The 17,969-nt window shown below is 41.3% G+C and overlaps 1 protein-coding gene and 1 long non-coding RNA gene across 2 annotated transcripts in view; both read right to left on the bottom strand.

Annotated features, from left to right (window-relative positions):
* LOC121533228 (adhesion G protein-coupled receptor E5-like) overlaps nucleotides 1-4,393 on the bottom strand; it is a 14,448-nt gene extending 10,055 nt beyond the window's left edge. Inside the window, exons 1-4 of the mRNA XM_045213664.1 lie at nucleotides 4,317-4,393; nucleotides 2,700-2,837; nucleotides 1,723-1,854; nucleotides 1-30 (exon numbers count right to left, since the gene is read on the bottom strand). The exon at nucleotides 1-30 is cut by the window's left edge and continues 14 nt beyond it. The gene's annotated coding sequence lies outside the window, so the exon portion shown is untranslated. The remainder of the gene's footprint in view (nucleotides 31-1,722; nucleotides 1,855-2,699; nucleotides 2,838-4,316) is intronic.
* An 11,298-nt stretch (nucleotides 4,394-15,691) lies between these two features.
* On the bottom strand, nucleotides 15,692-17,545 carry LOC123483490. The gene is made up of 2 exons (XR_006658278.1): nucleotides 17,458-17,545; nucleotides 15,692-17,348 (listed from the first exon to the last, which is right to left on the bottom strand). It is a non-coding gene; the product is annotated as an uncharacterized LOC123483490 (long non-coding RNA).
* Nucleotides 17,546-17,969: the final 424 nt, after the last annotated feature.

The following is a 17,969-nucleotide window of genomic DNA, read 5'->3' as shown; positions in this document are numbered from 1 at the left end:
CATCCGCTTTGAACTGGTCACAGGTCAGTACTAAAGGAAACACAAAACGCTACCATCACACCTGGATCGACACAACACAACACAACAACACAACAACACACCACAACACACCACCTGCACAACAACACAGCACACCACCTGTACAACAACACAGCACACCACCTGCACAACAACACAGCACACCACCTGTACAACAACACAGCACACCACCTGTACAACAACACAGCACACCACCTGTACAACAACACAGCACACCACCTGCACAACAACACAGCACACCACCTGTACAACAACACAGCACACCACCTGCACAACAACACAATACACCACCTGCACAACAACACAGCACACCACCTGTACAACAACACAGCACACCACCTGTACAACAACACAGCACACCACCTGTACAACAACACAGCACACCACCTGCACAACAACACAGCACACCACCTGTACAACAACACAGCACACCACCTGCACAACAACACAATACACCACCTGCACAACAACACAACACCACACCACTACACCACAACACAATACACCACACCACTACACCACAACACAATACACCACACCACAACAACAACACAACACACCACAACACTACATACCACAACACACAACAACACACCACCTGCACAACAACACAACACAACACATACAAATTAAAACTGTGACATCCTTATCATACTCCTAGTACATCCAGGTTGTTGCCATGGGTAACCATGTTTACCATCAGATACCAACTAACTAAGATAACAGTGAAGACATGAGACAGAGAGGAAGTCGAGGAGGAGATTAAAACACTCAGAAACCCACAGCCCACTAGTGCTGAAATGTTACTTAACATGGTAACCGTCCTAGCACGCATCCCAAACAACACCCTACTATATAGCGCTCTGTAGGCCCTGGTCTAATGTAGTGCACTATATAGGGAATAGGGTGCCATTCAGGCCACAGGCCTAGAAAGAGGAAGCTGCCAGTGGAATAACGGTATCTACTGTAATATAAGCCCCACACTCAGATCAGTTTACATAGTCCCTTACTGATCATCATTATACAGGCTTACATTGTAAAACTGAACCTAGACCTGTCCTTATGGGGTGGTTTGCAGTGGCACAGCAGTAACCTCTGTTTGGGGAAGTAGCATTGGGATCAGTAAAAGGTGGTGACCTCTCTAACAGTCTAGATCAGGGGTGTCAAACTCATTTTGCCAAGCGGGCCGCATTCGGTCTTCAACTAGGTCCGGAGGGCTGCACTTAAATTTAATAATTGAATTTGGATGACAGTTAAACAACTGGACAGATTAGAAATAACATACATGTAGGTCCATTATCATTTCTATACTGTTATGGTTTAATTGGAATCATTTCAATGTTGATTGAGATTGTTTAATGGGTCGTATGTTTGACTCCCCTGGTCTAGACAGTCTTGTGGTCCTGTGTGGCTCAGTTGGTTGAGCATTGCCAAGGGTTGTGGGTTCGATTCGCGCTGGGGCCACGCTTATGAAAATGTATCCACTCACTTGCTGTAAGTCTCTTTTGAATAGAAGCGTCTGCTAGATGGCATATGTTATGTTATGTTAGATATAGACGTAACGTAAGACTGTTAAAATAGGAACCCTGTTCTTGTTCCTCTTCTAAGACAGACAAAGTTATCGTACCTTAGTGTACCATATCGTGGGAAGCAGTGCATCATGGTACCAGATTCTGCCCTCACCTGAGCACCTAACCTGTTTGTTGCCATAGTTACTGTGTCCAGGGTGGCAGAGACAACTGTAGCTTCCTTCCTGGTTCTCACAGGTCCCGTTCACTCCACAGATACCAGCGGTTACATTACACTCATCTATGTCTGAGGGAGAGAGAGAGAGGGGGAGGGAGAGAGAGAGGGGGAGGGGAGAGAGAGAGGGGGAGGGGAGACAGAGAGAGTGAGAGAGAGAGAGAGAGAGAGAGAGAGAGAGAGAGAGAGAGAGAGAGAGAGAGAGAGAGAGAGAGAGAGAGAGAGAGAGAGAGAGAGAGAGAGAGAGAGAGAGAGAGAGAGAGAGAATGCACAAACATTAACATAAACACTTGAGGAGAGAAGTGAGGAGAAGGAGGCAGACAATTAAAGAATAAACAGTTTCTCTCCATTTCTACTGAACACTACCCAGTGAGAAGAAACAAAGAACGTTCCAGAACAACAACCATAGATGAGGGCTGTCAGCCATCCACAGAGTGTGTGCCATTGATTTACTGCAGTGGGAAAATCACTGACAGCTCAGTCGGGAGTCAGATTGCTGCTATATGATGTCATGCGTACAACTGTGAGTTCTGTCAGACTTCTGGAATAGAACGCCGCCAAAAGATAGGGGTCATGGGGTTAGAGGTCAGGGCTAGCATGGGGGAGGGGGAGGGGGAGAGAGAGAGAGAGAGAGAGAGAGAGAGAGAGAGAGAGAGAGAGAGAGAGAGAGAGAGAGAGAGAGAGAGAGAGAGAACACAACCCAGTGAGAAAAAACAAAGAACATTCCAGAACAACAACCTTGAGTGCTGTCAGCCATCCACAGAGTGTGTGTGCCATTGATTTAATGCAGTGGGTAAATCAGGGTTACGCAGAGTGTTTCTTGGTAGTCTTAAAGAAATCTACTTTGACACCAAAGTATACACCTCACACACATGGTTATGGGCTTAAAAAAAGAAGACACCTCTTGTTGGACTCACCTTCACAGTCTCTAGTGTAATTTGTGTTAGTAGAGAATCTGAACCCAGGTTGACACTGGCAGTGGAAGCTCCCGATGGTGTTGAGGCAAGTGGTGTTGCTGCCACAAACCTGTGGTTTCTCCAGGCACTCATTGAGTTCTGAAGGGAGAAGGACATATGATGATAGAGCAGTGACTCCTAACCTCTCCTCCAGTGATTCCCTAACCTATCCTCCAGTGATTCCCTAACCTATCCTCCAGTGATTCCCTAATCTATCCTCCAGTGATTCCCTAACCTCTCCTCCAGTGATTCCCTAACCTCTCCTCCAGTGATTCCCTAACCTCTCCTCTAGTGATTCCCTAACCTCTCCTCCAGTGATTCCCTAACCTCTCCTCCAGTGATTCCCTAACCTCTCCTCCAGTGATTCCCTAACCTCTCCTCCAGTGATTCCCTAACCTCTCCTCCAATTATTCCCTAACCTCTCCTCCAGTGACTCTCTAACCTCTCCTCCAGTACCGCAAGACAGTCCACGTATTTTATGTATTCCAGAACTAACGCAGCTGATTTAAGAAATGAGAGGCTTGATGATTAGGTGACCATTTGAATCAGCGGTGCTAGTTCTGGAATACATCAAAGAAGAGGACTGTCTGGGGGTAGTAGAGAAGAGGACTGTCTGGGGGTAGTAGAGAAGAGGACTGTCTGGGGGTAGTAGAGAAGAGGACTGTCTGGGGGTAGTAGAGAAGAGGACTGTCTGGGGGTAGTAGAGAAGAGGACTGTCTGGGGGTAGTAGAGAAGAGGACTGTCTGGGGGTAGTAGAGAAGAGGACTGTCTGGGGGTAGTAGAGAAGAGGACTGTCTGGGGGTAGTAGAGAAGAGGACTGTCTGGGGGTAGTAGAGAAGAGGACTGTCTGGGGGTAGTAGAGAAGAGGACTGTCTGGGGGGTAGTAGAGAAGAGGACTGTCTGGGGGTAGTAGAGAAGAGGACTGTCTGGGGGTAGTAGAGAAGAGGACTGTCTGGGGGTAGTAGAGAAGAGGACTGTCTGGGGGTAGTAGAGAAGAGGACTGTCTGGGGGTAGTAGAGAAGAGGACTGTCTGGGGGTAGTAGAGAAGAGGACTGTCTGGGGGTAGTAGAGAAGAGGACTGTCTGGGGGTAGTAGAGAAGAGGACTGTCTGGGGGTAGTAGAGAAGAGGACTGTCTGGGGGTAGTAGAGAAGAGGACTGTCTGGGGGTAGTAGAGAAGAGGGTGGGGAATCACTGCTCTACAAACTCTCAATATGGCACAGAACAGAGAAGATATTGCAAAAGTAATGTTTTGTTCCCTTAACATTCACACACAGACAGACAGACAGACAGACACACAGACACACAGACAGACACACGCTATACCGAGACCCTAGCCTCACACACGACTGTTGCTGTTTCTTCCACATGAATACATATAATCACATTGACACAGCTGACATAGAATAATATCATTATACACCCCCTCCCCGCCCACACTAAAGGTGATGATCATTAACATGCTCTACAAACTATCAATACTGCACAGATAAGAGGACTCTGCCAAAGTAATGATTCGTTCCCTCGACATGTAACATTCACATACACTCACACACAAACACACTCACTCAAACACTCACCAATACACTGTCCAGAAAGGGTAATGTTGACAGTCGTTGTGGATTTGAACCCAGGTAGACACTGACAGTAAAAGCTTCCGATTGTGTTGTAACACGTGGTATTACTTCCACAGGGTGGGGCACCGGCCCCCTCTGTACACTCATCTGCATCAACACATTGTCTCCGATTGGCTATGAAGCCACTGCTGCAAACCATGGCCTCTAGGTTCCCCAGTAGAGTGAAATGAAGACCTGTGAGGAGAGAGGGAGGAGAGGGGGAAGAGGAGGGAGGGAGGAGGGAGGGAGGGAGGGAGGGAGGGAGGGAGGGAGGGAGGGAGGGAGGGAGGGAGGGAGGGAGAGCAAGAGAGAGAGAGAGAGAGAGAGAGAGAGAGAGAGAGAGAGAGAGAGAGAGAGAGAGAGAGAGAGAGAGAGAGAGAGAGAGAGAGAGAGAGAGAGAGAGAGAGAGAGAGAGAGAGAGAGAGAGAGAGAGAGTTATTCAACCAGACAACCACTTTAAGCTTAGGTTATTTTAAGACAATGTGTACATCCCAAATGACACCATATTCCCTATATAGTGCACCATTAGTGTAAAGTAGTGCACTAAAGGGAACAGGGTGCTACATATCAGTTTGTGATGGTTGTGGGATATAGGCCATTTGGGAGCTCAGTATTATTTTGAGTTAAAGAATAATATTGGAATTCTGCTCTATGTTAATTCATTTACATACTATGCTGATGAATTTATGAATACAATTCCATTAATTATTAAGGTAATATTCTGATATACTGTATTTTAGAGAGATAATATCACCTCTGGTTAATAAAGTATTCACCCCCTTTGATTTCGTGACATTTTATTGTATTTTTTTCGAACAATCTACACAATATGCTCATATCAAAGTGGAAGAAAAATTATATGTTTTTTAAAAGATTAAAGAAAAAATATATACTAAGTATTCACCCCCCTGAGTCAATACATGTTGGAAACACATTTGGCAGCGATTACAGCTGTGAGTCTACTTGGGTAAATCTCTAATCGTTTTTTTTGCAGTAGTACTTTAGCACCTTGTTGCATACAGGATGTATGTTTTGAATAAAGGGGACTTCCAATAGCTCAATGTAATGCAATGGAATTGGAGTCATGAATAATGATTAGCTTGCAGGGGGCTGTGTTATTATTAGTAGTAGGAGTAGTAGTAGTAGTAGTAGTAGTAGTAGTAGTAGTAGTAGTAGAAGTAGTAATAGTAATAGTAGTAGTAGTAGTAGTAGTAGTAGTAGTAGTAGTAGTGGTAGTAGTAGTAGTAGTAGTAGTAGTAGTAGTAGAAGTAGTAATAGTAATAGTAGTAGTAGTAGTAGTAGTAGTAGTAGTAGTAGTAGTAGTAGTAGTAGTAGTAGTAGTAGTAGTAGTAGTAGTAGTAGTAGTAGTAGTAGCAGTAGTAGTAGTAGTAGTAGTAGTAGTAGTAGTAGTAGTAGTAGTAGTAGTAGTAGTAGTAGTAGTAGTAGTAGTAGTTAACCTGGATTCAGGGGTAGAAGTAACATAGTAAATGTAAATCCTGGACACTCTATTTAGTATGATATGTTACGTTTCGTAAGGTATGTATTAATTTGTGAATCTCCATCATCAATTTTGTATGATATGTTACATAACACAATTTGTATGATATTTTATGAATTGCTATTTGTACAATATGTTAGTGTCTCGGATTTAGTTACTATGTTATGAATAGTCTATGAGACCAGGCTGTATTAGTATTATTATTGTCATGATGATGATGATGATGATGATGATGGTGATGATGATGATGATGATGGTGATGATGGTGATGATGATGATGATGATTAATATTATTAGTATTAGTGAGGCTGGTGTGATGATATTGGAGAGAAAACAGAGATATTATAGCTAGGTTACTAAACTGAAGTATAGGAGAGAAGACAGAGATATTATAGCTAGGTTACTAAACTGAAGTATAGGAGAGAAGACAGAGATATTATAGCTAGGTTACTAAACTGAAGTATAGGAGAGAAGACAGAGATATTATAGCTAGGTTACTAAACTGAAGTATAGGAGAGAAGACAGAGATATTATAGGTAGGTTACTAAACTGAAGTATAGGAGAGAAGACAGAGATATTATAGGTAGGTTACTAAACTGAAGTATAGGAGAGAAGACAGAGATATTATAGCTAGGTTACTAAACTGAAGTATAGGAGAGAAGACAGAGATATTATAGGTAGGTTACTAAACTGAAGTATAGGAGAGAAGACAGGGATATTATAGCTAGGTTACTAAACGTAAAGGGGAATATCACTCAAAATATATATTTTGGTATTTGTTTCATTTTGTTTTACATGTCTGCAGCCAAGTTGTCAAGATATTGACTTAAGAAGAAAAGTGTCTCCAGCCACATCATCATGATAATGCATGCATATCATTAAACACAGAATGAGTCCATACAACTTATTATGTGATTTTTTTGAAGCACATTTTTACTCCTGAACTTCTGTAGGCTTGACATAACGAAGGTGTTGAATACTTATTGCCTCAAGACGTTTCAGCTTTTCATTTCTTTCATTTTTTTATGTTCTACAAACAAAATTCCACTTTGACATTTTGGGGTGTTGTGTGTAGATCAGTGACACAAAATCTAAATTTAATCCATTTTTAATTCAGGCTGTAACACAACAAAAAGTGGAAAAATTCAAGGGGTGTGAATACTTTCTGAAGGCACTGTATGTCTTTACAAAAAGCTGTATTGGTCTTCTACCAACTTCGTTTCCTGTGGTTGGTGTGTGTGTGTGTGTGTGTGTGTGTGTGTGTGTGTGTGTGTGTGTGTGTGTGTGTGTGTGTGTGTGTGTGTGTGTGTGTGTGTGTGTGTGTGTGTGTGTGTGCGTGTGTGTGTGCTTGCGTATGTGTGTGAGGGTGAGATCATGACTGAAAGATTTCGGTTAGACATCAGGCCTCACACACACTGAGGATCTTTATGATATACACACAAATACACAAACACACACACACACACACACACACACACACACACACCTCCCGAGACGTAGATGTAGATTAAGAAAGCCCACCTCACCTCTCTGATCCAGAGGGGTTGAGTTAAACACCGAAGACACATTTCGGTTGAATGCATTCAGTTCTGCAACTGACTACACTCATAGAAAAAAAGGTGCTATCTAGAACCAAAAAGGGTTCTTCAACTGTCCCCCTGTGTGTCATATCTACAATGAGTATACAAAACATTAAGAACACCTGTTCTTTTCATGACATAGACTGACCACGTGAATCCAGGTGAAAGCTATGATCCCTTATAGATGTCACTTGTTAAATCCACTTAAATCAGTGTAGATGAAGGGGAGGAGACAGGTTAAAGCAGGATTTTCAAGCCTTGAGACAATTGAGACATGGATTGTGTATGTGTGCCATTCAGAGGGTGAATTGTAGTGGTGGAAAGGGTACCCAATTGTCATACTTGAGTAAAAGTAAAAATACCTTAATAGAAAATGACTTAGGTAAAATTGAAAGTCACCCAGTAAAATACTACTTGAGTAACAGTCTAAATATACTTAAGTTTAAAAAGAAAATGTAATTGCTAAAATATACTTAAAGTAAGTATCAAAAGTAAAAGTATAAATAGTTTCTAATTCCTTATATTAAGTAAACCAGACGGCACGATAAAACAACAATTACGGATAGCCAGGCTATTTAAAAAAAAACGTTTTGACCATTTTGATTGAAAACAATAATAATTTGATATTGAGATAGAAACCTTAGACAAAAGTCATTATGACATAAAACAACATACCTAAGCACAACATAACACATGCTGACCTCTCGGAACTGCCAAACTGTCTATATACACTAAAACTGTATATACACACTAAAACTGTATATACACACTCAGTGGCGGTTCTAGACACATTTTACTAGGGGGGCCAAGGAGGGGCCAGTGTTTAATCAGGGGGGCACACATAAAAAAACTGGCAACACATGATATTCAAAGATTATAAACTTTATTTTACTTTAAAATCATATGACATTTATTATAACACGTATTTTGTACAAGAGTGCAGATGCAAGAGAGATAGTGCCATAAAAATGAAAAAATAAATAAAAAAGAATTAAAAAGTACAGGGTACAAATACAGGGTTCATATTCAATGTGAACAAAACTCCAGGATACAACAAAGGGTACAACAATGTTCCATTTCCTATTTATGGAAGCCCCACTACTGTGGACAGTTGATTCCACATTTTGTTTTAAGAAAGAAAACTTTCTGAGTGATTTATAAACAAAACACACTACCCTGTATCCATTTAGGTAAAATAAACCAAATCAGAAAAGAAATTCAATTCAAAGAGGCTTTACTAGCATGACCATATTGACATACAGTATTGCTAAAGCACATAAACAGGGAAACGTGTTACACATTAACATCCAGTAGTCCAATAGGATGCAGACAATAAACATTAAGTTAACATTCGTTTAAAAGCAACAATCATGTCAACACAATGTAGCAATATGAACAACACTGATGGATATCAGCAACAACATGAAAACAAGAATATTACAGGTGTCTGTGTGTGTGTGTGTGTGTGTCTGTGTCTTTGTGTACTTCACTGTCAGTTGATGAGCAGGTGTACAAAAAAAGGCTTTACAACATATATGGGCAAGTCCATTTAGGACAGCACATTTCCACCATAGTTCACATTAGGAAAAAATGACAGCATGAATGCTCACTAAACAAACATATACTACATATACCTTTTTATACACATTTTTTTCAGTAATTTTTTAAGAGTGAAAGGGAAGTAAGCAATCGCTCATCATAGGATCATACATATTTCAGTTACAATATTAGTTACAATATTAGTGTTAGTTAGATCATCATGTCAAAGCTGGACCTGCAAAGTCTGAACGACACAAGTGTGCAATGATTGGAGTGATTTTGTTTCTTTTTTCTTGCTTTGCTTGTTTTCAAAAGGAAAAATCATAGTTGGTAAAAAATAAAATAAACTTTTGTTGAAAGGTATCACACTGTATAATTTACAAATATCTAAAGAGGTTTAGTGGATGCCATAAAACATCTGTGGAGCTTGAAGATTTGTAGTACATAGATGTTTGGCAGAGATAATTCAAAAGAATAAAATCATAAACTCTATCTATCTATCTATCGAGAGAGAGAGAGAGAGAGAGAGAGAGAGAGAGAGAGAGAAGTGTTTCCTTAGAGCAGTACATGCAGCAATCACTTAATGGAGTGATGTCATAATGGGCCACAAAACTTTGGGGATGTGGATGGAAAGTTACAGGCAGGAGAGGGGAACCAACAGAAGCAGGTCTTGAGACATGAGTTTGCCCCTTTTTGAAAACCTCTTGAGAGAGGATTGGTGGGATATATATACATACATACAAACATACATACACTCTAGTAGTGTGTGGAACTACTGGTACTGTGAGGAAAAAAAGATAGATGATGTAAAATGAAAAATAAAACAAGCTTCAGCTTCTTAAGACACGGTGGGTTCATCTAAGTAGACACATGTAACTTCATGTGGACACCAGACTGTCTTTGTCTACACATCTAACTTCATATGGACCCCAGACCGTCTCTGTTTACACATGTAACTTCATATGGACACCAGACTCTTTGTCTACACATGTAACTTCATATGGGCACCAGACTGTCTCTGTCTACACATGTAACTTCATATGGACACCAGACTGTCTTTGTTTACACATTTAACTTCATATGGGCACCAGACTGTCTCTGTCTACACATGTAACTTCATATGGACACCAGACTGTCTTTGTCTACACATCTAACTTCATATGGACACCAGACTCTTTGTCTACACACGTAACTTCATGTGGACACCAGACTAACTCCATTCATTTTACCGGTGGTATTGAGAACAGATAAACCCACCGTGTCTTAAGAAGCTCAAGCTTGTTGTTTTATTGTTCATTATATCTCTTTTTCCTCACAGCGGCACTCATACGCTACTAGCGTATATATCATATAGATACACTACAGCAACAGGATACGGCGGTTGTGCTGTCTGGCAAAACGGTCCACAAATACATCAAGATCCAGAGCCTTGGCCCTTCTGGACTCTATGCTCAGGACACCAAGATCACTGAGTCTCTCATCACTAGTGGTGGACCGCAGGAAGGTTTTTATCAGTTTCAGTGTGGAGAAACTGCGTTCGCAAGAGGCTGAGCTTACAGGAAGGGTTACAGCAATCTTGCACAGTCTAAAGAGCTCAAAGAAAACTTCCCTGTATGGCTCAATAAAACAAACCAGCTCAACTGTACTGCATGGCTTTTTGACTTCACCACTCTGTATTTTTCTGTCCAAAACTCTCTTAAATTGATGGAGCTCATGCCCTAAATCATCAATGTCTGCATTATACAAACGGCCAAATGAAAAAACATTGCTCTCCTTTAAAAAGGTATCACTCTGGGGACTGAGAGACTGTATGCTTCTCATGAGCTCACAGTTTGTATTGGAGAAACGTCTGTTCAACTCATTGAGCATGCTGTCAATTACAGGATAGAAAAATGATGTGAGAAACATATCTTTGTCACGTTCTACCTCCCTCTGACCAACAGTGCTTAGCGTGCAGTAGCCACTGAGTCTAGAGCTCAGCATTTTCTGACGTTTCGCCACTGACCTTGTTGCAGAATCACACTGCTCACAAATATTCAATGCTTCATCCCACAACTCATCAAAGAAAGACTCCTGCCTGTGGTCTTTCAATGTCAGGACTAAAGCATTTACTAAGTCAACAGCACTTGACAGATCAACAGTTTGTGACTGTAACATGTCAGACAATAGCTTTGTCTCCCCAAACAACTTACGCAGAGTAACAAGATGCACAACAAATTCTAGGTCAATTTGAGCAAGAAGACCTCGGGCCTCAACAGTTCTTTCACCATGACGTTCTTGAGCAATCTCTTGCAGTAGTCGTTTAAGGGCAGGTAGAGTGTCCATGATATTACGTAGGGCTAGAAATCGGCATGACCAACGTGTGTCGCTTAAACGTTGCAGCTCTCTGGTTCTGCCATACATTTCTCTTTGGAGAGACAGCCATTTTGGGTGCACATATGAGGAAGAAGTAAACATATAAAGACTCTGTAACAAAGAAAAAAACTCCTCCGTTTCTGGGACACTTTTGACTACATCAACTAACACTAAATTCAGACAATGAGCACTACAATGGACGTAGAAGGCAAATTTAGCCTGTTCTTTGATCCTTGCCTGAACCCCTGAATGCTTACCGCTCATAACGGCAGCGCCATCGTACGCTTGGCCTACGAGGTTATTTTTGTAGTCCAGGCCATAACGTTCCAGTAAGTGTACTATTTTTCCAGTAAGCCCTGCTGCATCTAACCTCTCTGCAGATTCAAAATGGAGAAAACTCTCCTTAATGGCCCCATTGTAATAGTACCTGAGTGTGAAGGACATCTGTTCTTTTTTGAAATATCCTTTGTTTCATCTGCCATGACGCTAAAAACCTCACTTTTCTTCACTTCTTCTATGATTTCAGACCGAACCATTTCTGCCAAACAACCCAAAACCTCATTCTGGATGATCTTGCTTGTGTACTTTGCATTGTGAATGGAAGTGAATCTTCTCTTAACAAGTTGGTCGTGGTTAGCAACTGTGTTAAGAATTTCCCTAAAGTTTCCTTTGTTAGTGGACCCTTCAGATTCATCATGTCCTCTTTGTGCTATGTTTTGTGTAGCTGTAAGCAACAGCACTTCCCCAACTGTTTTAATGTATGCCTGATTTTCTTGTACTTGTTTAGTGTGTTCTTTGTCAAGGAGATCTGTTAGTGTTGCGTCAGTTCTAACAGCTCTTTGATAATCCCTCCATGCGATCATTGCACACTTGTGTCGTTCAGACTTTGCATGTAGTGAAAACCCTGCATTTCTCATAGTTGCCTTTTTCCAGTTTGTAAAACCAGGTGTTGAAACAAAAACGGTGTCTGGGGCATTTTGTGTGCTAAAATGTCTACATGCATAGCAACATGTAGAGTCCGTCATTACAGAATACTCAAGCCATGGATGAGTAGTGTACCAGTTTGGTCTGAAGCTTCGTCTTCTGTCCCCCATCAGTGTGGTTGGGAATATCTTCAAGTTTGGCTGTACTGGTACGTCATACTTAGACTTGCTGATATCTGAAGAAGATGGACAGTAAACATAGGGCACAACTACAACATTTATTTACTGTATATCTGCATGTATTTCAAAATGTAGGCAAAGTATTTACTTAAAAAAAAAAACAGAGCCATATTGACACAAAAAAGAATTAACAGCAGAAAGCAGCATTTTAAGGACACCCAGCAGGCCTACCATTACATTGTAATTGCATTGCTTTGCAAATAGTAAGAACCTTCCTCATCACAAACCTGATGGTGCAGTACTTGATCCACATGGATCCACTTGCTGTCCCTCTGGCTGTTCATCTCTCTGTCCCTGTATGCTTTCTTCTTCATGCTTCTCACCCTCTTCTTCATTCTCCTCGCCCTCTTCTTCATTCTCCTCACCCTCTTCTTCATCCTCCTCACCCTCTTCTTCATCCTCCTCACCCTCTGGAATTTCCCTCTCTTTGTCAGACCCCTCACTTTCATCACATGCTGGCTCTCCCTCTTCCTCAACTTTCTCAAAACCTCGATTTGTTTCTCTCACTTTTTTGTTTGCTGGGGCAAAAAATGACTTTATGTCCCTTCCTCGTTTCATGATAACTATTAGAAGAAGAAAAACGTAGGGGCATGCATTACATTTTGTTACCTAACCATCCCTCCCTACTTAACACTGGCAGATAACCTGTTGATTACTTTACTAAAAATGTATTTGTTATCGCGATGCAACAGCCAAGACGGATGAAGTTACGTGGTTAACATCACAACATTGTGTAGACCTAGCAAGGATAGCCTACTAACATTTGGATATTTGCTTCTGCTTCGATGAGTTTGCTTGGATATGATTACATTTCTAAACAAATCGAGACCAGACATTTAAAAACTTGATTTGATTTATGTGTGAGGAACAAAAGGAACATGTAGGCTATGTGCAAGAACCACAAGTCACTTATGATATTAAATCGTTTTTGCTTACCTTCGACTCCTGCAAATCGTAGCTCCTCTCGCAAATAGTAGTTGCTGAGCTCTCATTCACCGAAGCAGCACCACACGTGGCAGGCAGGCAGATGGCAGGATACAGTTTTTGGGTGCGCCACTCTAATTACCCGTGTAGAACGTTGCCGTGTAGAGCGTTGCATTAGTTCCGCTTTTGGCGCTCGCGTGTAAAATAGTTATAAATTCATAATTTTTTATTTGGTCAGCACGGGGGGGGCCACAGGGGTGGCCAGGGACATTTCCAGGGAGGCACGGGCCTCCCCCGGCCTCCGTGTAAAACCGCCACTGTGTAACACACTAAAACTGTCTACACACACTAAAACAGTCTATACACAATAAAACTGTCTATAACACTAAAACTGCAAAGTTGTCATCAAGGCAAAGGGTGGCTACTTTGAAGAATCTCAAATATAAAATATATTTTGATTTGTTTGACACTTTTTTGGTTACTACATGATTGCATATGTGTTATTTCATAGTTTTGATGTCTTCACTATTATTCTACAATGTAGAAAATAGTAAAAATAAAGAAAAACCCTTGAATGAGTAGGTGTGTCCAAACTTTTGACTGGTCCTGTAGGTTGGTAATGTTCCATGGTTGTTACATGGTTGGTAAAGTGTTGGAATATTCTGTAACTGACAAGGAATTATGAAATACCATATAATATATCACAATATCTCTATTTGTCACTCTCTTACACACACACACACACACACACACACACACACACACACACACACACACACACACACACACACACACACACACACACAAACACACACACACACACAAACACACAACTAGTCAAGGTTAGACTCACCCAGAATAAGTAGAACAGTTCTGGACTCCATCTCAAAGACAGACTGATATTATATCCACACCAGACAACTAGTAGGATCCAAATAAAACTAGTCCTGTCAGAACAATCAGTCTGAGATTAAATCTGTTTTACAGTTGAATTCAGATTGAAGAAAATCCCAGGTTAAGACTGTTTTTATTCCGTATGATTCGTGGTGATAGAATGAACAGAATAATAAATATATATATATATTTCCTCTCTTTTGGCGAGACAAGTCTCTCGCAGTGTGAGCCACAAGGGGTTAGAAAAACAACTACTTTGCTCTCCTCTCTCTCTTTCTCTTCCTGTTGGAGCCCGCCCCTTTCTCTCCGTTTCACACTTCCCCTCTCTCACTTTTTCACCTTCTCTCTCTCTCTCTTTCCTCCATCTCTCTCTCCTTCCTCTCTCTCTCTTTATCTCACTCTTTCTCTCCCTCTTTCTTTTCTCTCTCCCTCTCTCCTTTCCTCTCTCCACATCTTCTGTTAGTGTATCCTTTTCCCTTGTCTCGGTCTAGTTCCCTCTCTTATTCTTGACATGGAAATTAGGTTCTCATTCACTGCTCAGTTCTCTCTCTCTCTCTCTCTCTCTTCCCTCTCTCTCTTTCTCTCTCTCTCTCTCTCTCTCTTCCCTCTCTCTCTCTCTTCCCTCTCTCTCTCTCTCCCTCTCTCTCTCTCTCTCTCTCTCTCTCTCTCTCTCTCTCTCTCTCTCTCTCTCTCTCTCTCTCTCTCTCAAGGTTGACTTCTCTGAATAGCTTCTTCTGAAACCAAGCCCAGTGGAACATAGAGCTGAGAGAGAAAGAGGAGAGGGAAAGAAGGAGTGAGCGAGAGAGAGAGAGAGAGAGAGAGAGAGCTTAGGTTTTTTTAAGACAATGTGTATATCCCAAATGACACCATATTCCCTGTGTAGTGCACCAATAGTGTAAAGTAGTGCACTAAAGGGAATAGGGTGCCATTTGGGAAGCATGCAACATATCAATATGTGATGGCTATGGGATATAGGCCTACTAGTAATACCAAGCTTGTTATTGGTCCAGCATGTATTCTTTCTGATGTCACAGTGTAACGTGTTCCAACAGGAGGGAGCCTATCAACAAAACCCTGTGGGATTGTTACTATTCTACTGATCTAAATGTTGCTCCCAATACAGGGATCTACTGTATAGAAACAGAAGTAGGACAGAAGACATTAGAGAAGGGATCTCAGGGTGAACACACACTCTCCATGGTCTGAGTAGACCTCAACACATTCAGGTTAGACACAACTAGACATACGCATCCTGGCATCATGGATCTATATGATTCATATCACTGTGTGGGTGTCTTTACAAAAAGCTAGTCCGAAAGGCTTATTGGCCTGGGTGTGTGTGTATGTGTGTGTGTGTGTGTGTGTTAAGAAGACATCTACAGTAGATTATTTGTAACTATATTTTAATTGTGGCTAAAATTACAGACGTACCGAAACACACCCAGACTCTCTCTCGCTCTTTCTCTCTCGCTCTCTCTCTCTCTCTCTCTATCTCACTCACACACACACTACACAGTGAAGTACAACACTAAGTGCTTACATTCAGAACTTGGTTGATAAAAGGACATGAAAATGGTACGTTCTCAAAAAGTATAAAACACACAACTTGTGGAAGTAAAAGTGCAACAGAATAGAATAAAATACATTTTTTACATCGTTTTAAGACTTTACCTCCATGATCATGGGATTCAAAAAGCAACAAACCGGTCGTCCCACAACTTGTTGTGGTTAAGTCCAGGTCGGGGTAACTCCTCTCAAATTGCTACACTATATTTTGTTGGCCAGTAATAAATAAAACAAGAGTTTTAAGATGGAGCAATGAGTGACAATCCCGGTTGGAGAATCCGGACTTCCTGTTAATTCCCCCATGATTCAGGGAATCTTCCCACAGGGATAAAAAAAAAAAAACCTGTTGATAAATGCTGTATTCGGACAAAAGCATTGCAAGTGTTCACAACAAATCTTCTAATATCTCATTATATACATAGAGGTGGCCATGGTAACACTTTATAATAACTATCTTGAATAAACCTTTTAACAATGTATACACTATTAACAATTATATTTGGAAACATTTATAAACATTTATAAGAATGTGTAAGCATTAATAGCCTTCCATTCCATAAGAATTTACAACATTTACAATAATTTATAAACATACACATTCATTTATAAAGGCTTATTCTTAAAAGTTATTAATAAAGTGTTAAAGATAAATACACATTTACAGTATAACACTCCATTTGGTCACAACTAACACATATCTTCACATAATCTTACATTTTTCTAAAAATGTATTTGTGTAGAAAAGTGATCATATCTTGTGCTCTTGGTAATAAATATGACTATAAATTTATCACATAAATGTAAAAGAAGAAAGCTTATGTTCATGATTATGGTTTCATCTGTCTTTTTGACGAGGTGGTGTAAAATAGTACCTTTCTTTTGTGGCTGTAAAAATGACAAAGAGGATATGGATTGCTATTGGATGACATAAAGATCATATGGATTCCTATTGGATGACATGAAGATCATATAACTTCTGATTGGATGACATAAAGATCATATGGATTGCTATTGGATGACATGAAGATCATATAATTTCTGAATGGATAACCTAATGCTTGATAAGACAGTGGTTAACATCAAGTTTGGTATGAAGTGTCTAATCAGGGGTGGAACTTAAGGAATTTGGGCGCTGGCCAGCCTGGCTAGTGGAGCACAATTTTTACTATCTGGCTGGCTAGTTGGACACATTTTCTACTAACCTGAAAAGTACTATCCTCTGGGTTGTCACTATCTGGCAAGATGCTAAATCAGACACCCTGCCCATTTCTACAATGTATCTTAACCCTAACCTTAACCACACCGCTAAACCCAAATCTTTGTTTTCAGAAATGTTTACAATATCGACCATTTTGACTTTACAGTTTGGCCATCTAGTGGGAACCTTTGTCATGGCAGGGGGAGTAGAGAAGTGCATTGTGGGGGTTTGGTGACTTCATATCTGCGACTCTCCTGTGTTCTGGGCGCTCCTTGACCCCTACGACAGACAAAGGTCAAAGGACAGAGGTTAACTTAATGAAAGTGGTGTGTGTGTGTGTGTGTGTGTGTGTGTGTGTATGAGTGTGTGTGAGTGTGTGTGTGTGTACCTGGGAGTTGCTGGAGGAAGGATTGGTAGTGCTGACCTCTGAGTATCTCTTCTTCTGTGGTGTGCAGATACAGGACAGGAGCTTGCCATACTCCAAGCAGAGCACAGGGTTACACACACACACAACACACAACACACACACAACACACACACACACAACACACACACACAACACACACGACACACACACACCTTACCGTTTTGTTCAGTAGGCAGTGCATGATGAACAGCAGAGCTCCCTGTAGAGAGTTGAGGATGGTGAAGAGATATGTCATGACCACTGTCCCCTCCTCTTGGAATTGGAACACTCCAAATATCCACATAGTACCCAACACACACAGCTGGGCCACTGCTGTCACTGTGAACACCCTGGAGAGAGAGAGGAGGGAGGAGGGGGAGGGAGGAGGGGGAGGGGGAGGGGGAGGGGGAGGGGAGGGAGGAGGGGGAGGGGAGGAGGGAGGAGGGAGGAGTGGGAGGGAGGAGGAGGGAGGGGGAGGGGGAGGGGGGGAGGGA

The sequence above is a fragment of the Coregonus clupeaformis genome, unplaced genomic scaffold (genome assembly GCF_020615455.1).
Source record: "Coregonus clupeaformis isolate EN_2021a unplaced genomic scaffold, ASM2061545v1 scaf0138, whole genome shotgun sequence".
NCBI lineage: Eukaryota > Metazoa > Chordata > Actinopteri > Salmoniformes > Salmonidae > Coregonus > Coregonus clupeaformis.
Note: the sequence above shows the minus strand (reverse complement) of the source record. Positions and strands in the feature narration are given on the sequence as shown.